This window comes from Moschus berezovskii, chromosome Y, assembly GCF_049115385.1.
Source record: "Moschus berezovskii isolate FMDL1 chromosome Y, NW_MosBer_1.0, whole genome shotgun sequence".
Classification (NCBI taxonomy): Eukaryota; Metazoa; Chordata; class Mammalia; order Artiodactyla; family Moschidae; genus Moschus; species Moschus berezovskii.
The window spans coordinates 74,376,147-74,398,183 of record NC_142489.1 but is presented as its reverse complement, the minus strand read 5'-3'; the positions used below and the strand labels follow the sequence as shown (position 1 = coordinate 74,398,183).

The window sequence follows — 22,037 nt, the reverse complement described above, 5'->3', positions numbered from 1 at the left end:
TGGAAGAAGCACGAGCTGGAATCAAGATTGCTGGGGGAAATATCAATAATCTCAGATATGCAGATGACACCACCCTTATGGCAGAAAGTGAAGAAGAACTCAAAAGCCTCTTGATGAAAGTGAAAGAAGAGAGTGAAAACTTTGGCTTGAAGCTCAACATTCAGAAAACGAAGATCATGGCATCTGGCCCCATCACTTAATGGGAAATAGATGGGGAAACAGTGGAAACAGTGTCAGACTTTATTATTTAGGGCTCAAAAATCACTGCAGATGCTGATTGCAGGCAGCAATTTAGAAGACGCTTACTCCTTGGAAGGAAAGTTATGACCAACCTAGATAGCATATTAAAAAGCAGAGACATTACTTTGCCAACCAAGGTTCGTCTAGTCAAGGCTATGGTTTTTCCCGTTGTCATGTATGGATGTGAAATTTGGACTGTGAAGAAAGCTGATCGCCGAAGAATTGATGCTTTTGAACTGTGGTGCTGGAGAAGACTCTTGAGAGTCCCTTGGACTGCAAGGAGATCCAACCAGTCCATTCTAAAGGAGATCAGTCCTCGGTGTTCATTGAAGGACTGATATTAAAGCTGAAACTGCAATACTTCGGCCACCTCATGCGACGAGTTGACTCACTGGAAGAGTCTCACACTGGGAGGGACTGGGGGTGGCAGGAGAAGGGGACGACAGAGAATGAGATGGCTGGATGGCAACACCGACTGGATGGACATGAGTTTGAGTCAACTCTGGGAGTTGGTGATGGACAGGGAGGCCTGGCATGCTGTGATTCATGGGGTCTGAAAGAGTCGAACATGACTGAGCGACTGAACCGTACTGACCTGAACTGGATTATTTACAATGTTATATTGGTTGGTTTTGACATACCTTGACATAATCCACCCCGGGTGTACATGAGTTCCCCTTCCTGAACCCCCTTCCCACTTCCCTCCTCCCCTTATCCTCCCTCTGATTCATCCCCGCACAGCAGACTCGAGCATCCTGTAGCATGCATTGACCCTGAACTGGCGATTCGTTTCACATATGATAATACAGATATTTCAATGCCATTCTTCCAAATCATCCAACCCTCACCCTCTCCCACAGAGTCCCAAAGACTATCCATCTGTGTCTCTTTTGCGGTCTCGTGTATAGGTTTATCATTTCCATCTTTCTAAATTCCATATATATGCGTTAGTATACTGCATTGGTGTTTTTCTTTCTGGCTTATTTCACTCTGTATAATAGGCTCTAGTTTCATCCACCTCATTAGAACTGATTCCAATGCATTCTTCTTAATGGCTCAGTAATACTCCATTGTGTTTATGTACCAAAGCTTTCTTATCCATTCATCTGCAGATGGACATCTGTTGCTTCTGTGTCCTGGCTATTATAAACAGTGCTGCGATGAACATTGGAGTACATGTGTCTCTTTCAATTCTGGTTTCCTCAGTGTGTATGCCCAGTAGTGTGATTGCTGGATCATATGGAGGTTCTATTTCCAGTTTTTTAAGGAACCTTACACTGTTGGTGGGAATGAAAACTAGTTCAACTCACTTTTTCTAAATTTATATATTATTACTTACACCATCACCTGATTAAAGTTTCTGTCACCTTGTAACTAAAATATTTTACTTGTCATCTTGTTCTCAAGGACCCAAATATTGCAAATGGTGGGACCATTTATTTGCTCACTGCTTGAGGTACAGTTGACTTGTAATATTGCTTTAAGCAATTTTATTTTATAAAAATTATACAATCTTCTCTTTTTTTTTTGTAATATATCAAAATGAATGACACTTATGTATACATAAATCCCTGCATTTTTAGACTTCCTTCACATTTAGGTCAACAGAGAGCACCAAGTATAATTATTTTATCATCTTCACTCCTTTTTCATAAATTAGTTTAAAAAAATTAAGTGGACGATAAGTAAGCATAATTGAATATTGGGATGGGTTTTGTAATATACACATATTAATGACCCATAATTATGAAGGAGAAGGTCAGTTTTAGTTCAACCTTAAAGAAAGCCACTGCCAAAGAATGTTCACACTACCACACAATTGCAATCATACTACTATTACTACTACTAAGTCACTTCAGTCGTGTCTGACTCTGTGCGACCCTATAGATGGCAGCCCACCGGGCTTCCCTGTCCCCAGGATTCTCCAGGCAAGAACACTGGAGTAGGTTGCCATTTTCTTTTCCAATGCATAAAAGTGAAAAGTGAAAGTAAAGTTACTCAGCTGTGTCCAACTCTTAGCGACCCCATGGACTGCAGCATACAAGGCTCCTCTGTCCATGAGATTTTCCAGGCAAGAGAACTGGAGTGGGTTGCCATTGCCTTCTTACACACTAGCAAAATAATGATCGAAATTCTCCAAAATAGGCTTCAACAGTACATAGACCCTGAAATTCCAGGTGTTCAAGTTTGATTTTTAAAAGTCAGAGGAACCAGAGATCAAATTGTCAATAACTTTTGGATCAACAACACAGGAAGAGAGTACCAGAACAAAAAAGTCTACTTCTGCATCAATGACTACACCAAAGCCACTGACTCTGAATCGCAACAAGCTGTGGAAAATTCCTCAAGAGATGATAATACCAGACCACCTGACCTGCCTTCTGAAAAATCTGTATGCAGGTCAAGACGCCACAGTTAGAACTGGAAATGGAACAACAGTCTGAATCCAATGGGAAAGGAGTACATCAAGGCTGTATACTGACATGCTGATGATATATATTAAATGCAGATTACATCATGCAAAATGCCTGGTTGCATAAGCACATGCTGGAATCTAGATAGCTATGTGAAATACCCATAATCTCTTATCTGGAGATGGCACCACTTTTATGGCAGAAAGGGAAGATGAACTAAATAGCCCCTGATGAAAATGAAAGGAGAGAGTGAAATAGATGACATAAAACTCAAAACTCAGAAAACAATGATGATGTCAACTGGTTTCATCACTTCACGGCAAAGAGAAGAGGAAACAATGAGAAGTATGAGAGACCTTTTTTTCTTTTTGGCCAGGAGTAGGGTTTGGTGTGTGGAGATGTATTGAAAATCACAGCAGATTGGAAATGCAGCCATAAAATTAAAAGATGCTTTCTCTTTGGTAGAAAAATATGACCAAACTAGACAGCAAATCAAACATCAGAGAGATTACTTTCCAAAATATTTCTGTGTAGTCAAAGTTATAGTTTTACCAGTAGTCATGTATGGATGGGAGATTTGGACTATAAAGAAAGCTGAGCTATTTGGACTACAAAGAAAGTCAAAGAATTGATGCTTTTGAAGTGTGATGTTGGAGAAGAGCCTTGAGAGTCTTTTGGATGGCAAGGAGATCCAAGCAGTCCATCCTAAAGGAAATCAGTCCGGAATATTCAATGGAAGGAATGATGCTGAAGCTGAAACTCCAATTCTTTGGCCATGTGGTATGAAGAACTGACTCACTGGAAAAGACCCTGACGCTGGGAGAGGTTCAAAGTGGGAGGATAACAGTAGACTGAAAATGAGATGATTGGAGAGCATCACCGACTTAATGAACATGAGTTTGAGTAAACTCGATGAGTTGGTGATGGACGGGAAGGACTGGCATGCTGCAGTGCATAGGGTCACAAAGATTTGTCAATGACTGAGCCACTGAACTGCACTGAACTGAGCATGGCTCTACCCATCACAACAAGAACCAGTTTCCCTTAGTCAGTCGTTCCCATCAGAAAGCTTCCACAACCTCTTGACCTTATCCATCAGAAGTCAGATCGAATGAAAACCATAGTCTCAGAAAACTAACCAAACTGATCACATGGGACAGAGCCTTGTCTAACTCAGTCAATGAAACTATGTGCCATGCTTGTAGGGCCACCCAAGATGGACGGATCATGGTAATGGGTTCTGACAAATTGTCGTCCTCGGAGAATGGAATGGAAAACCTTGCCAGTATTCCTGCCTGAAGAAATCCATGGGCAGCATGTAAAGACAAAATATAGCATACTGAAAGGGAAACTCCAAGGTTGGTAGCTACCCGATATGATATGGGAGATCAGTGCAGAAGAAACTCCAAAAAAATGAAGTGATGGAGCCAAAGCCAAAACAGTACCCAGTTGCAGATGTGACTAGCGATGGAAGAATACCCCGATGCTGTAAAGAGCAAGATTGCATAGGAACTTTAAAGGTTAGGTCCATGAATCAAGGTAAACAGGAAGGGGTCAAAACGGCGATGTCAAGAGTGAACATTGACATTTTAAGCATCAGTGAACTAAAATGGACGGGAATGGATGAATTTAACTCAGATGACCATTATGTCTACTACAGTGGGAAAGAATCCCTCAGAAGAAATGGAGTAGCCATTATAGTCAACAAAAGAATCTGGAATGTAGTATTTGGTGGCAATCTGAAAAACGACAGAATGATCTCTGTTTCTTTCCAAGGGAACCCATTCAAGAGCACAGTAATCCAAGTCTGTGCCCTGACCAGTCATGCTGAAGTAGCTGAATTAGAACAATTCTGTGAAGACCTACAAGACTTTCTAGAACTAACAGACAAGAAAGATGACCTTTCCATCATAGGGGAATGGAATGCAAAAGTAGGAATTCAAGGGATACTTGGGGTAACAGGCAAATTTGGCCTTAGGGGACAAAATGAAGTCTTCCAAAGGCTAACAGAGGTTTGCCAAGAGAACACACTGCTCATAGCAAGCACCCTCTTCTGGGAACATGAGAGAATACTACAAATGTACATCATCATATGGTTAATACTGAAATCAGATTGATTTCAAAAAATCTATTTGGAAGTCAGTAGAAGTTTGCAAACCATTCTCAAATTGAGATTTACTAATAGGTACTACAATTTAAGGATTGGGCGCAGGAGGAGAAGGAGAAGACAGAGAATGAGATGGCTGGATGGCATCACCGACTCGATGGATATGAGTTTGAGTGAACTCCGGGAGTTGGTGATGGACAGGGAGGCCTGGAAGCTGTGATTCATGGGGTTGCAAAGAGTCGGTCAAGACTGAGAGACTGAAATGAACTGAACTAAACTCCAATTTTATAAGAATCAGAGCCATTTAGAGCTCCAGTTCTATTTCTCCCATTGAAAATTATTAGAGCAATCAAATCAAGAGAGAGTGTAAGTGACATTATCCCTCTAGAAAAGGGTATATATCCATTCTGTTGGGTGTTCTTGTTGGACAAGGAGTCCTGTAGGGGACTGGAGAGAGGGAAGGATAAATAACTCTAAAGGTAACTCAAGTCTGATAGGAGAAGAAATTGTTTTTGCAGTTTATTTTGCATTACGCAGAGTTCTTCTCGTGCCTCTTGGGAGAGGAATGAACGAGGGCTATTTAAATCAGCATCTCCTTTTAAAGTGTTAAATAAGTCATTTGAAAATCTGCAATACCCAAAGCTGGTCTATTCCAGTTTATATGCTTTAAAAATTTTTAAAATCAGACAAGGAGGATAAGTCATCAACACGAATCAGTGCAAGTTGGGGAGTGATTAAATCACTGCATTTAGCATTAAATCACTGCAAGGAGATCCAAACAGTCCATTCTAGAGGACATCAAGCCTGGGTGTTCATTGGAAGGACTGATGCTGAAACTGAAACTACAATACTTTGGCCACCTCATGCGACGAGTTGACACACGGGAAAAGACTCTGATGCTGGGAGGGATTGGGGTCAGGAGGAGATGGGGACGGCAGAGAATGAGATGGCTAGATGGCATCACTGATTCGATGGACGTGAGTTTCAGTGAACTCTGGGAGTTGGTGATGGACAGGGAGGCCTGGTGTGCTGTGATTCATCGGGTCGCAAGGAGTTGGGAATGACTGAGTGACTGAACTGAATCGAACTGTACGGTAAGGTGCAGTGGTTTGAATCTTTTCAGGGGCAATGATTAATCGCGAATCTTTTAAGTATTGTTGAGCTACGTCAAACACCTGCTGACTTTCTAAAATAGAGGGAGCTGAAAACAATATATCATCTGTATAGTGAACAGTAACAAAGTTACGAAATTGCTTTCACACAGGTTCAAGAGCTTTGGCTACACAATATTGAAACTTGGTGCGAGAATTTATCATTCCTTGTGGCAATATAGTCCATTGATACTGTGAGGCCCGATATGATTACAATAAGGGAGAAAGTAAATCTTTCTCGGTCTAGAGGGTTGGTAAAAGCATAGTAAAAAATCAATCCTCCAAGCCTATGATAATAATATGCTAGCTTTGACGAATAGTCTCAGGTGATGGAATTCATGATTGCAATGCACCGACATGTTTCATGGATACATTAAACTTTTGAATGTCAGTTAAAATACGCCATCTGTTAGATTTCTTCTTTATCACAGAAATGGGAATATTCCATGATTCCTCAATATGTTTTAATTTCAGCTGTGTATCCTCCATTGTAGATCCTTCAGTTCAGTTCAGTTCAGTTGCTCAGTCATGTCTGACTCTTTGCGACCCCATGAATCACAGCTTCCAGACCTCTCTGTCCGTCACCAACTCCCGGATTTCACTCAAACTCATGTCCATCGAGTCGGTTATGCCATCCAGCCATCTCATTCTTTGTCGTCCCCTTTTCCTTCTGCGCCCAAGCCCTCCCAGCATCAGGGTCTTTTCCAGTGAGTCAACTCGTCGCATGAGGTGGCCAAAGTATTGGAGTTTCAGCTTTAGCATTAGCCCTTCCAATGAACACCCAGGACTGATCTCCTTTAGAATGGACTGGTTGGATCTCCTTGCAGTCCAAGGGACTCTCAAGAGTCTTCTCCAGCTCCACAGTTCAAAAGCACCAATTCTTAGGTGATCAGCTTTCTTCACAGTCCAACTTTGTAAGGGGCCACTGCTCTCTCCAAATAGGTTCGTCATATTTCAAAGTTATTTTAATAATTGTATTGTTTATTAAATGAGCACTGGCCGCTAGGGAAAATGTGGTATATATATTTGAGTTTGTCATTGCATAAGTAAGTTGCTTCTTTTTAAATTAAGTGGCGCATCTATCACATAAGGTGGTAAAGTTGCAGGTTGGCATTCTGTTTCCTCACATGGATATATTTGGACATTTTAGTAAACCACCTGTACTTTAGTTTGAGGTACTCCTGTAATTTGGCAAGAATGTATTTGTAAAGACCCAGGTTTGGGCAATAAATGCTTTGTAATAATAGTAATATCGGATCCAGTAGCAAGAAGACCAGAAAATCTTTTGAAATTAATTTTGATACTTATATTTGGTCTTTCATATTCAGATACTGTTGATGTCCACAAGGATTGCTTTTGATCTGTATTACCTAATTCTCCTGTCTGTATATCATTCAGTTCAGTTTCGTTCAGTCTCTCCGTCGTGTCCAACTCTTTGAGACCCCATGAACTGAAGCATACCAGGCCTCCCTATCCATCACCAGCTCCCAGAGTAAACCCATCGTATCCATCGAGTCAGTGATGCCATCCAACGGTCTCATCCTCTGTCGTCCTCTTCTCCTCCTGCCCTCAATCTTTCCCATCATCAGGGACTTTTCAAATGAGTCAGCCTTTCACATCAGGTAGTTGAAATACTTGAGTTTCAGCATAAACATCAGTCCTTCCAATCAACACCTAGGAGTGATCTCCTTTAGGACTGACTGGTTGGATCTCCTTGCTGTCCAAGTGGTGTTCAAGTCTTCTCCAACGCCACAGTTCAAAAGCACCAATTCTTCAATGCTGAACATTGTTTATACTCCAACTCACACATTCACCCATGGCCAGTGGAAAAAGCACAGCCTTGACTAGACCGACTTTGTTGGCAAAGTACTGTCTCTGCTTTTTAATATGCCTTCTAGGTTGGTCATAATTTTCCCACCAAGGAGGAAGCGTCTTTCAATTTTATGGCTGCAATCACCATCTTCAGTGATTATGGAGCCCAGAAAAATAAAGTCAGCCACCGTCTCCACTGTTTCCCTATCTATTTGCATTAGGTGATTGAACTGGATTCAGTAAACGAGTTAATAGAAATGTAAGTTAAAAGAAGTAATTGGGCAATTTGTTCCCTCTTTTGAATTTCCATAGTTTCTGAGATGATACAATTTTAATTTCTCCCTTATAATCTGAATCAATTCTTCCAGAATGAATAGAATTTCCCTTAGAATTCAGGCTATATCAGTCAAATATAAGGCCAAAGATTTGTGGGAGTTAAGTGTCCATAAAATGTGGTAGGTATTCTAGAAGGGACTGTTTGAGGAAAAAAAAGAAAATCATTCAAAGCTTGTATATCGACAACAGCCCTGCCACATGTTGAAGGTTTGAGGGAAAGGATGGAATTTGCCCTTGATTTTTGTTGATGGGGACCCAAGGAGTCCCCAATTTTGAGGTTCCCAAAATAGGGTTCCCTTCAACATCATATTTAGATCAAGGTTTTAGTCCAATGTATCACTTTACAACATCGAGGGCAGACTCCTTGAGGCTTTTTAGAAGTTTTATTTTTTTCTGTGTGTTTTTAGGGCAATCAGTTGGTTTTGTTTTGTTTTTAATAGCTCTTATCCCCACATAAACACGCCCTTCATTCCCCTTTTTAAAGGAGGTAGCCATTGCTTCAGCTAACATTTGCATTTTCTGAGTTTCTGACCCTAACTTGCAACAAGACTTCAAATAATCAAGAACATTCCTGGTCTCACAAATCAGAGTGATTCCTGACAATCAGTCTCTCTCACATTCCTGATTTTCATTTTCCAAATACAAGCAGTTTTTCAAATTGCATTTTGGCCTCATTTTGGACAACTCTACAAGAGATAACAACTCCCAGTCTCTCTAAAGAATAAAATAAAATTTCCAGAGGAAGACGCCATAGTGTTTAGAAGTTCTTTAGTAAAATGTGAAGGAGGGCTGTACATATTTACAGCCTTTTTCACTTGCTGTATGTGAGAAAAATCAACGCCTTTGTATTGAGGCATTTGTTACCCTTGAGCATTACCATTTCTTAACACAGGATAGAGAAAAAATCACCGGCCTCAGGGACTCGAAATTGCAAATCCAGTAATTCAGAAAGCCTTTGTCGTGAAGGAGAATGAGTGGATCGTCTGCTTTCATAAATATGAGTTCGTGTTAGGGGGTTATCATTGCTATATATACATATACATATACACATTCACATACACATGCCCGTACACATACACATACGTATATAGTTGGCTTTAGTGTCAAAGACAGCATCAGAAATACCAACATCAGATTCATCTTGTCCTCGAATCGGGGGACCTTCTGTTTCGTATCCATTAAAAGAGGAAGAGGAGCGCTTGGGACAGCTGGTAAAAAGATGGTGGGAAAGTTTTGAAATATTCTATGTTGCTTTAATTGGGCTTTTTGTAAAATCTCATCATCTAATTTGTATAAGTGTAATGAGCATTAACCTCTTGATGAATATAGAGGTTGTGGTTAGAATTGCCTTGAAATGAAAAGATCATGGCTTTAATGTGGGCCTACAAGGCTCAGAAATTTGTTGGACTATTTACTCCCCATCTTGTGTCTCATTCAACATTTTCTTTAACCCGGTTTCAAATTTCTAAATCCACACTGTCTTCATCAGGGAACCAGGGATTCTATTCAACCAATGTTTGGAGATAAGCCTTTATCTGCTGATGCAAAACCAAAAGTCGTTGAACCTTAAATAAATGATGAAGCAAAGTAGAAATGTGGTGGGGATTTCCAGCCGTTTCTCTCACAACCACGCACTTACCAAACTCCATAGGACCTAACGTCACTCAGTCTGCTTGCCAAGGGCGTTCCCCAGGTCCCTGTTCGGGCGCCAGTTGTCATGGTCAGCGTAGACCAGGACATTGGGACTGGAGTTGATGAGAATGCTGCAGGGGACCCAAGTGTTGAGTGAAACAAGGGTACTTTATTTGAAGAAACACATGCTTATATATCTTCAGTAAAATGATTACTCAGTCATGAAAAAGAATGAAATTCCACCAGTTGCAACAAAATGGACAGTCGTTTCAGTACAAAGTCACCGAAGGGAGTCACTGAAGTGTCACTGAAGGGAATCCAAACAGGTGTCTTTTCCCATGATCTCAGTCCTGAGAACTGCGTGCAGCTCTGATCTTTCCTGCATTGCAGGAACTGATAAGGAACATAGAATCCTTGAGAAACAGCACACAGAGAAGACAATATATTGGATTCCTTAAAGTTGAATACATCCTGACAGACCCAGACATCCTGGAATGCAAAAGTAGGCCTTAGGAAGCATCAGCAAGAACAAAGCTGTTGGAAGTGATGAATATCCACTTGAGTTATGTATAATTCTAACAGATGATGCTGTGAAAATGCTGCACTCATTATGCAGGCAAATTTGGAAAACTCAGCAGTGGCCAAAGAACTGGAAAATATCAGTTCATTCCAATCCCAAACAAGGCAATGCCAAAGACTGTTTGAGCTAATGCACAATTGCACTCATCTCACACAGAACAAAATGTAATGCCTGACATTCTCCAAGGAAGTTTTCAACAAATGAAGAATTTCCAGAGGTTCAAGCTGGATTAGGAAAGGCAGAGCAACCAGAGACTAAATTGCCAACACCCATTGTGTGATTGAAAAAGCAAGACAGTTCCAGAAAAAAAAAAAAAAAACATCTTTTTTTGCTTTAATGACTATGCCAAAGTCTTTGACTTGTGGAACATGAAAAACTGGAACATTCTTCAAGAGATGGGAATCCCAGGCCACCTGACCTGCTTCTTGAGAAATCTGTATGGAGATCAAGGATCAACAGTATCATGGACTTGGAAAAATGGACTGGTTCCAGAGTTGGGCAAAGTGGTACCTCAAGACTCTATATTGTCACCAATTTATTCAAACGCAGACTACATCATGTGAAATGCCAGGTTGGATGAAGCACAAGCTGGAATCAAGTTTGCTAGGAAAAATGTCAATAGTCACAGATATGCAGATGATACCACTCTCATGGCAGAAAGTGAAGAGGTACTAAAAAGCCTCTCGATGAAAGAGAAGTAGAGGAGTTGAAAAGGTGGCTTATAACTGACTATTGGAAAAATGAAGATCATGGCATCTGGTCCCACCACATTATGTTAAATAGATGGGGAAACACTGGAAACAGTGTCAGACTTTGCTTTCTTGGGCTCCAAAATCACTGTAGATGGTGACTGCACCGGTGAAATTAAAGACGCTTGCTCCTTGGAAGAAAATCTGTGACAAATATAGACATTATTGAAAAAACAAAAAAAAATATTTTACTGACCAATGTCCATCTAGTCAAAGCTATTGTGTTTCCAGGAGTCATGTATGGCTGTGAATTTTGGACCAGAAAACTGAACACTGGAAGAACTGACATTTTTGAACTATAGTGTTGAGAAGACTCAGCAGTCCTGCACTGCATGGAGATTAAACCAGTCAATCCTAAAGGAAATTGGTCATGAGTATTCAATGCAAGGACGGAGGCTGAAGCTGAAAATTCAAAATTTTGGACACTTGGTATGAACAGCTGACACTGTAAAAGACCCTGATCCTGGGAAAGACTGAAGACAGGAGAACTAGATGGTTGGACGGCATCACTTGACTCAGTGAACATGAGTCTCAGCAAAATGTTGGAGACAGTGAAGTACAGGGAGGCCTGGTGTGCTACAGTCCACAGTGTTGCAAAGAGTTAGGCATGACTGAATGACTGAACATCAACGACTTTATTTCACATATATCAATCGAACCTGAAACATGGAATTTTCCGTAGAAAAATTAAATATTCCTGCTTGAAACAAGGAATTTTCTCTGTTTCATTAATGAACATCTGCATGCAGAACTTCCCTCTTAAACTAAAAGAGTTTCAACACTTCATGCATCAAAATCTGAATAAAAATATATTGACATGAAATATGGATATGAAAAATGACATGAAATATTTTACATTTCAAATTTGAAAATCTAGGGGTAGATTTCCTTATATGAAATATCATATGATTATGGATGCTCTATCGAATTTTATGTTTCATATAGTGAAATCTGGTGCTGCTGCTGCTAAGTCGCTCTGTGTGACCCCATAGACGGCAGCCCACCAGGCTCCCCTGTCCCTGGGATTCTCCAGGCAAGAACACTGGAGTGGGTTGCCATAGTACTACATAAAAGATGAAATTCTCAGCTTCACATAAGACACTCTACGTGCAGATTTTATTACATGAAATATGAAATTCTATATTTCACATATGAAAATCTGGGTATATCTGTATATCATATGTAAGTATGCACACAGAACTTTTGGCATGAAAGATGAAAATATTGACATTGCAATTATCTAAATGTAATTCAGTTCAATTAGGTTCAGTTCAGTCACTCAGTCGTGTCCAACTCTTTGTGACCCATGGATCACAGCACGCCAGGCCTCCCTGTCCATCACCAACTCCCAGAGTTCAATCACATAATGTAATTATAATGTAATTTTCATATTTCTCATTTGAAAATCTGTGTATTACTTTCTTTCGTGAATATAGAATGCTGTGGATTTCATATTTGAAAAACGACATCGATTTTGCTACAAGAAATACAGAATCCTCTGTCTGATTGAGAAAATATGATTTTCATGCTTGAGCTATAAAAGTCTCTATATTTCACTGTAAAGGTCTTCCAACATGAAATATGGAACTCAGTATTTTTCACATTTGAAAATCTGAGGATACGTTTGTTCATGTGAATTATAGAGCCTCTATTATTAACATTTGAAAACCTGTGTCAGGATTTTCACACTAAAACTGGAATTGTCCATGATTCAGGAAATAAGATCTGGGACACACAATCAAACATAGGATCAACTTATTTCTTGTATCACTGTCTGGTCCCTGATTTCCCTATTGAAATTTACAATTCTCTGGATTTCTCTTATGAAAGTCCATGTGAAGATTTCACAACATGAAATATGTAATATTTATTTATTTATTAAATTTATTTAGTTTAATTTGAGCCTAATTACTTTACATTAAAAAAAAAAGAAATAAAGCAGCAAAAAAGAAATATGTAATCAACTATATTTCACACATGAAAATCTGGGTGCCAAGTTTCTACATGAAAATGTGTACATTGCTATAGGAACAGTTGGATTTCTAGGTTTTGGATTTCCCACATGCACTATGGAAACCTGAATAATTCACATACGAAAATGTGGATGTCATTTTCCCTGCATGAAATATGGAATCATTCCTAATTCTCATTTGAAAATCTGAGCGAAGATTTCTCACATGAAATACAGAATCTCTGTAATTCATTCAGGAAAATATGGGTGTAGACAGTCTCATGTGCATTTTGGAATCCTCTAAATCTCACATATAAAATCAAGGCACAGACTTTCCTACATGAAATATGGTATTCTTTCCATTTCATATTTCACCATTTAGGTGCAGCTCTATCTAGCTGATATATGGAATTCTCTGTATCTGACTATTTAGATCTGCAAGCAGATTTACCTGTGTGCAATATGGAATTCTCTATATTTCAAATATAAAAACCTGTTGAGCAAGTTTTGACACAGAAATATGGATTCTTGTTCATTTCACATAAAAAACCAGGGTGCAGATTTTCTGAAAAAGCACACAGGCTGTGTATCATACAGATATGAAAACTTGAGTGCAACTTTTGTACATGATATGGAATTTTCTGTTTATCAAATATGGAAATATCTCAGATACAATCACATGAAATATAAAATCTTTATAATTTTATTTATGAAATCTGGACACTGATTTTTCTCCACAATTTGCTACATGTTACATATGAAACGATGGGTGTAGATTTCCATGCATGAAATAAGGAATTCTCTGTATGACCCTTATCAAAATATGAGCACAGGTTTACTTTCTGAAATATGTGGTTCTTTAAAGTTCACTCTTGAACATATGGGTGATGTTACTTTAAGGAAAATAGATAATGAGATGGGATTCTCTAAAAATCTCTTGAAAATCCAGGCACAGATTTTCCTGCATAAAATATGGAGTTATGGTATGGTATTTAGTGGATATGTTATATAGAGGCATTTAACTCTGAATTCTTTACAATACATTTATGAATGTCTGTGTGCATATTTCCCTACATGATATGTGTAATTCTTTGTGTTACCATTGAAAATATGGGCATTCATATTTCTTGCATTCAATATTGAATTCTCTATACTTCACACAATTAAATATTAGCAAGCGTTTTCGAGGCATTTAATTTCAAATGTGAAATATGGAATTCGATATGTTTCACATGTGGAAATCAAAGTATAGATTTTCCTAGAGGAAACATGGGATGAGGTCTATTTTACAGATGACAGCTAGAATATATATATACATATATATATTTCCTTGCCATATGAAATTCTGAATATTTCATAATAAAAAATCTGTATTATTATTTTCTGACATAAATATGTAATTTTCTATAATTCTCATATAGAAATCTGGAGATAACCTTTCATATTGAAATATGAAAAGTCTCCATGTCTCCTAAAGAAATGTGTGAACCGATTATCAGGCAAGAAATATGAATTTTTTCATCTATGACATATGGAAATCTTGGCCCAGTTATTACTGCAAAAACCATGGAAAACATTCTCTATATTTCCTATAAGAAAATGCCCACATGAAATATGGAATTCTCTGTATTTCACATTTGAAATCTGACGACATAGTATTTACATGAGATACAAATACTCTCTATATCAGATACAAAAATATCTGCTAAAATTTTCATAGATGAAGACTGAAATTTATGAACATCACATATGAAAAATCATTTCCACACGAAATCTAGGATTCTGTACATTTCAGACACCAAAATCAGTGCAGTCATAGTCCTACATAAAATATGGAATTCTGTATATTTCACATCTGAAAAAATCATGGTGACAATTTTACTCAATTAAATATCAAACTCTGTATATGTTACATGGGAAAACCTTGATGCTGATTTTAGTCCACAATACATTGAATTTTCTCGCATTTCACGTTATAAGCATCTGAATGCTATTTTTCGTACCCAAAATGTGGATGCTTCTGTATATCATATATGAAAATCTGGGTGGTGATATTCTTAAATGAAACATGGAATCCTTTACATTTCACATATGAAAACCTTGACATTCGTTTTCTTCCTTTTTTATTCATGTTCTATCATATTCTTTTTACAGTTCAGTTCAGTTCAGTTCAGTCGCTCAGTCGTGTCCGACTCTCCGCGACCCCATGAATCACAGCACGCCAGGCCTCCCTGTCCATCACCAACTCCCGGAGTTCACTCAAACTCATGTCCACAGAATCGGTGATGCCATCCAGCCATCTCATTCTCCGTCGTCCCCTTCTCCTCCCGCCCCCAACCTTTCCCAGCATCAGAGTCTTTTCCAGTGAGTCAACTCGTCTCATGAGGTGGCCAAAGTATTGGAGTTTCAGCTTTAGCATCAGTCCCTCCAATGAACATCCAGGATTGATCTCCTTTAGAATGGACTGGTTGGATCTCCTTGCAGTATAAGGGACTCTCAAGAGTCTTCTCCAACACCACAGTTCAAAAGCATCGATTCTTCGGCGATCAGCTTTCTTCACAGTCCAACTCTCACATCCATACATGACCACGGGAAAAACCATTGCCTTGACTAGACGGACCTTGGTCGGCAAAGTAATGTCTCTGCTTTTTAATATACTATCAAGGTTGGTCATAACTTTCCTTCCAAGGAGCAAGCGTCTTTTAATTTCATGGCTGCAATCAGCATCTGCAGTGATTTTGGAGCCCAAAAAAACAAAGTCTGACACTGTTTCCACTGTTTTTCCATCTATTTCCCATGAAGTGATGGGACCAGATGCCATGATCTTTGTTTTCTGAATGTTGAGCTTCAAGCCAACCTTTTCACTCTCCTCTTTCACTTTCACCAAGAGGCTTTTGAGTTCCTCTTCACTTTCTGCCATAAGGGTAGCGTCATCTGCATATCTGAGGTTATTGATATTTCTCCCAGCAATCTTGATTCCAGCTTGTGCTTCTTCCAGCCCAGCGTTCCTCATGATGTACTCTGCATATAAGTTAAATAAGCAAGGTGACAATATACAACCTTGACGTACACCTTTTCCTATTTGGAACCAGTCTGTTGTTCCATGACTGGTTCTAACTGTTGCTTCCTGACCTGCATACAGGTTTCTCAAGAGGCAGGTCAGGTGGTCTGGGATTCCCATCTCTTTCAGAATGTTCCACAGTTTATTGTGATCCACACAGTCAAAGGCTTTGGCATAGTCAATGAAGCAGAAATCGATGTTTTTCTGAAACTCTCTTGCTTTCTCCATGATCCAGCGGATGTTGGCAATTTGATCTCTGGTGCCTCTGCCTTTTCTAAAACCTGCTTGAACATCTGGGAGTTCACGGTTTACATACTGCTGAAGTCTGGCTTGGAGAATTTTGAGCATGACTTTACTAGCGTGTGAGATGAGTGCAATTGTGCGGTAGTTTGAGCATTCTTTGGCATTCCCTTTCTTTGGGATTGGAATGAAGACTGACCTCTTCCAGTCCTGTGGCCACTGCTGAGTTTTCCAAATCTGCTGGCATATTGAGTGCAGCACTTTCACAGCATCATCTTTCAAGACTTGAAATAGCTCAACTGGAATTCTTTTTTAAGTTTCTTAAATTTTAATTGGAGGCTAATTACTTTACATTATTTTATTGGTTTTGCCATATATTGACATGAATCTGCCCCGGGTCTAAATGTGTCCCCCTCTTGAATCCCTCTCCTACCTCCCTCCCCATGTCACCCCATGTGTCACCCGAGTGCACCAGCCCCGAGCATCCTGTATCATGCTATTTTCTTACGCCAAATATGGAGTTCTCCATATATCATATACGAAAATCTGGGTGGTGATTTTCTTAAATGAAATATGTATATTTAACATATGAAAACCTTTGCATTGGTTTTCTTAAGATACAGAGAATTGTTATGGAATTGAAGTCATCTCTATTTTGCAAATGAAAATCAGGCCATCACTCTTTCTTCAAGAGATATGGAATTCTTATTATTGCTCAAACATATATCAAGAGAACCAACTTTCACCCTGAAATACGGAATTCTCTGTATTTCCTGTATAAAAATCTCAGTTAATCCTCCTTCATGGAAGTAGGGCTTCTCTATATTTCACAGTTGAAGATCAGAAATGAGATATTCCTGTAAAAAATATGGAAATCTCTCTATTTCATAAGAACCACTGAGTCTTCAGTTACTGAAACAGCTGCCTCCCCTATTTGCACTTTGAAACTGTTGCTCATGAAAACAGCTTCGAATTAGGGGATGCTTGTGTTGATCAGTTCTTGTAGGTCTTCAAAGAACCATTCACTTCGGCTTCTTCAGCATTACTGCTTGAAGGGTAGGCCTGGATTACTGTAATCTTGAATGGTTTGCCTTGGAAACGAACAGAGATCATTCTGTCATTTTTAAGATTGCATCCAAGTACTGCATTTCAGACTTTTGTTGACCATGATGGCTACTCCATTTCTTCTAAGGGATTCCTGCCCACAGTAATAGATACAATGGTCATCTGAGTTAAATTCACCCATTCCAGTCCATTTTCATTCACTGATTCCTAGAATGTCTATGTTCACTCTTGGCATCTCCTGTTTGACCACTTCCAATTTACCTTGATTCATGGACCTAACATTCCAGGTTCCTATGCAATATTGCTCTTTACAGCAAAGGACCTTGCTTCTATCACCGGTCACATCCACAGCTGAGTATTGGTTTTGCTTTTGCTCCATCCCTTCATTCCTTCTAGAGTTATTTCTCCACTGATATACAGTAGCATACCGGGCACCTAGCGAACTCAGGAATTCCTCATTCAGTATCCTATCATTTTGCCCTTTGATGCTGTTCCTGGGGTTCTCAAGGCAAGTACACTGAAGTGGTTTGCCATTCCCTTCTCTAGTGGACCATATTCAGCTGTGGCCCATGTGATCAGATCGACTAGTTTCCTGCCGGGAGCCAGCGAGGGAAACCCTACCTGTGGCAAAGATCAATTGGGGAAGAGGCCTGACGGACAAAGGCTAATCAGGACTCGAGGAACCCCCTGGACTTACCTGAGCATCTGCCCCAAAGAAAACTGTAGTCTGACTCCCTTACTATCTTACGCCTCTTATCAAGTCCTCTAATACTTACGGGGGCTTCCCCCAACCACCTTTCTCTGAAAATATTAGTTCAGAACTGTAGTTAAAAAGTTCTCCTCGGCTTAACAGGAGTGTTCCAATCCAAGCCCCTCTGATAGCTTTCTAACTAGTATGACAAGTTTGTCCGGGCTCTTACAACTATGAGTGTGACTGTTTATAGCCTCCCATCCATGCAAGGACAGAAAGCCTAATATTCTAAAATACAGGAATCTGTTGAAGAAGTTAAAATCATTAGAAGAGTACTAAAAAAGATTTCATTGTTGAATCAATTCTTGCTGCAAAGTTTATCTATCTATTGTATCCTTGGAAATATATTAATCACATATAGAGAATATAAGTAGTAGCCTTTGATTTAACCACATCAGATCTTAAGTTAATAAATTTCTTTCTTGTTGCTCACTACACTTGTGCCTTATAGGAATGTAACTTTGTCATGTGTCTAGCACCTGACTTTAGGAAAATCATCTTAAACGAATATAAGACTTTTTCTAGCTAACTAACCTATTGTTAGGAGAGAGGGCCATAAACTGTTAGCAGGCCACCTGGCCAGAAGATGATGTAAGCCACCCAAAACTTTTGTATATCACGAGACATACAAAAATGAGCCCTGATCCTGATAAGGATCAAGACTGCTGACCCCGCGTGATTTTGGCGTGACTCTATACCTTTCTTTCTCTATTTTTTACGTGCACAACTTAGGGTATAAAAGCAGCACTGGAAAATAAAGTTTGGGGCCTTGAAGCTTGGTCTCCCCGTGTCGTTCTTTCTCTTTTTCCGTCCTTTTCTCTATTCTCCTTTTTGTGTTTGAGATCCTTGGAGCGCTGGGCCCTCTGAGTTTACTTATCTGCCTGAGCTTCTAAGACCCACTCGAGGGGGTGCCCTGGTGGGTTACCTCCAGTGGTTCGAGAGGGCGCCTGCGGCCTACGTAAACAGAGCAAACCCCGTGCTGAGGTTTCATTGGTTTCCTGCATAAACCAAGGAATTATCAGCCCCTGTCTCTCTCTCTTTCTCTCTCTCTCTCGCTGACACCGACGCCGTTCATCCTGAGGATACCCAAGGCCATATTGAGGCTGGTCCCCGATAGTTTCCTGTGATTATGATTTCAGTGTGTCTTCCCTCTGATACCCCTTCAAAATACGTACCGTCTTATTTGGGATTCTCTTACCTTGGGCATGGGATATTTCTGCACAGCTGCTCCGATGATTCTGTGAAAGTGCTGCACTCAATATGCCAGCAAATTTGGAAAACTTAGCAGTGACCACAGGAGTGGAAAAGGTCAGTCTTCATTCCAATCCCAAAGATAGGCAATGCCAAAGAGTGCTCAAACGACCGTACAGTTGCATTCTTCTCACACGCTAGTAAAGTCATGCTCAAAATTCTCCAAGCCAGGCTTCAGCAATATATGAACTATGAACTCCCAAATGTTCAAGCAGGTTTTAGAAAAGGCAGAGGCACCAGAGATCAAATTGCCAACATCCGCTGGATCACGGAGAAAGCAGGAGAGTTCCAGGAAAACATCTATTTCTGTTTCATTGACTATGCCAAATCCTTTGCCTGTGTCGACCACAATAAACTGTGGAAAATTCTGAAAGAGATGGGAATACCAGGCAACCTGACATGCCTCTTGAGAAACCTGTATGCAGGTCAGGAAGCAACAGTAAGAACTGTACATGGAACAACAGACTGCGTTCAAATAGGAAAAGGAGCATGTCAAGACTTCACTTTCACTTTTCACTTTCACACATTGGAGAAGGAAATGGCAACCCACAGTGTTCTTGCCTGGAGAATCCCAGGGACCGCGGAGCCTGGTCGGCTGCCGTCTATGGAGTCGCACAGAGTCGGACACGACTGAAGCGACTTAGCAGCAGCAGCAGCAGCGAGACTGAATATTGTCACCTTGCTCATTAAACTTATATGCAGAGTACATCATGAGGAACTCTGGGCTGGAAGAAGCACAAGCTGGAATCAAGATTGCTGGGAGAAATATCAATAACCTCATATATGCAGATGACACCACCCTTATGGCAGAAAGTGAAGAGGAACCAAAAACCCTCTTGATGAAAGTGAAAGAGGAGAGTGAAAAGGTTGGCTTGAAGCTCAACATTCAGAAAACAAAGATCATGGCATCTGGTCCCATCACTTCATGGGAAATAGATGGAAAAAACGTGGAAACAGTGTCAGACTTTATTTTGGGGGGCTCCAAAATCACTGCATGTGCTGATTGCAGACATGAAATTAAAATACACTTACTCCTTGGAAGGAAAGTTATGACCAACCTTGATAGTATATTAAAAAGCAGAGACATCACTTTGCAAACAAAGGTCCGTCTAGTCAAGGCTATGGTTTTTCCCGTGGTCCTGTATGGATGTGAGAGTTGGACTGTGAAGGAAGCTGATCGCTGAAGAATTGATGCTTTTGAACTGTGGTGCTGGAGAAGACTCTTGAGAGTCCCTTGGACTGCAAGGAGATCCAACCAGTCCATTCTAAAGGAGATCAATCCTGGGTGTTCGTTGAAAGGACTGATGCTAATGCTGAAACTGCAATACTTTGGCCACCTCATGCGACGAGTTGACTCATTGGAAAAGACTCTGATGCTGGGAAAGGTTGGGAGCAGGAGGAGAAGTGGACGACCGAGAATGAGATGGCTGGATGGCATCACCGACTCTGTGGACATGAGTTTGAGTGTACTCCGGGAGTTGGTGATGGACAGGGAGGCCTGGCCTGCTGTGATTCATGCGGTCGCACAGAGTCGGATACCACTGATCGTCTGAACTGAACTGAACTGAAGATCTCTTTTATGTAGTTCTTCTGTTTCATAATTCTTCGGTTTTATATAGTTCTTCTGTTTCTGCCACTTCTTTTTAAAAGCTACTGCTTCAGGCAGACGCGGGAGAGGCCCGGCTCCGGCGGCGCAGACGCGGGAGACGCCCGGCTCCGACGGCGCAGACGCGGGAGACGCCCGGCTCCGGTGCAACCGACCACGTGCAGAATCGTGGCTGAGATGAGCTACCCTGAGCCCAGGGTTAGGGTGGTGGCCGAGAGGAGCTGTACCACGTTCAGGAGGCGGTGGCTGCTTGGGCACCGGAGGGCCAAGAGGAGCTGATCTACATTCAAAGCAGGAGGCGCGGCCTTGAGGAGATACCCCTCGTCCAAGGTAAGGTACAGCGGCTGCGCCTTGTTGGAGCAGCTGGGAAGAGATACTCCTCGACCAAGTGGAATATAAGAATCCAGTGTTCTGGGGAGGAAGGAACAAGATGGCGGAGGGATAAGATGGCAAGACCACCTTCTCCCCCACAAATTTATCAAAAGAACATTTGAACGCGGAGTAAAGTCCGCAAAACAACTTCTGAATACAGGCAGAGGACATCAGGCTCCCAGAAAAGCAGCCCATTGTCTTCTAAAGGAGAGAGAAGAAATCCAGCTCCACCCACCAGAACACTGACACATGCTTCCCTAACCAGGGAACCCGGACAAGTCACCCGTCCAACCCCACACACAGCGAAGAAACTACGTAATAAAGAGAACTCCACAAACTGCAAGAAGAGGGAAAGGCCACCCCAAGCAAAGCAATATAAGCAAGATGAAGTGGCAGAGAAATACCCAGCAAGTAAAGGAACAAGATAATTGCCCACCAACACAAACAAAAGGAGAAGATATAGGGAATTTACCTGATAAAGAATTTCAAATTTTGATGGTGAAAATGATTCAAAACCTTGAAAGCAAAATGGAGTTACAGATAAATAACCTGGAGAAAAGGATTGAGAAGATGGAAGAAAGATTTAATAAGGACTTAGAAGAAATAAAAAAGAATCAATAAACAATGAATAATGCAATAGATGAGATCAGAAACACTCTGGAGGGAACAAACAGTAGAATAACAGAGGTAGAAGACAGGATAAGCGAACTAGAAGATAG

At 40.5% G+C, this 22,037-nt stretch overlaps 1 pseudogene; it reads right to left on the bottom strand.

The window, feature by feature from the left end:
* LOC148773163 (testis-specific Y-encoded protein 3-like) overlaps window positions 1-22,037 on the bottom strand; it is a 400,952-nt pseudogene that overhangs the window by 1,132 nt on the left and 377,783 nt on the right.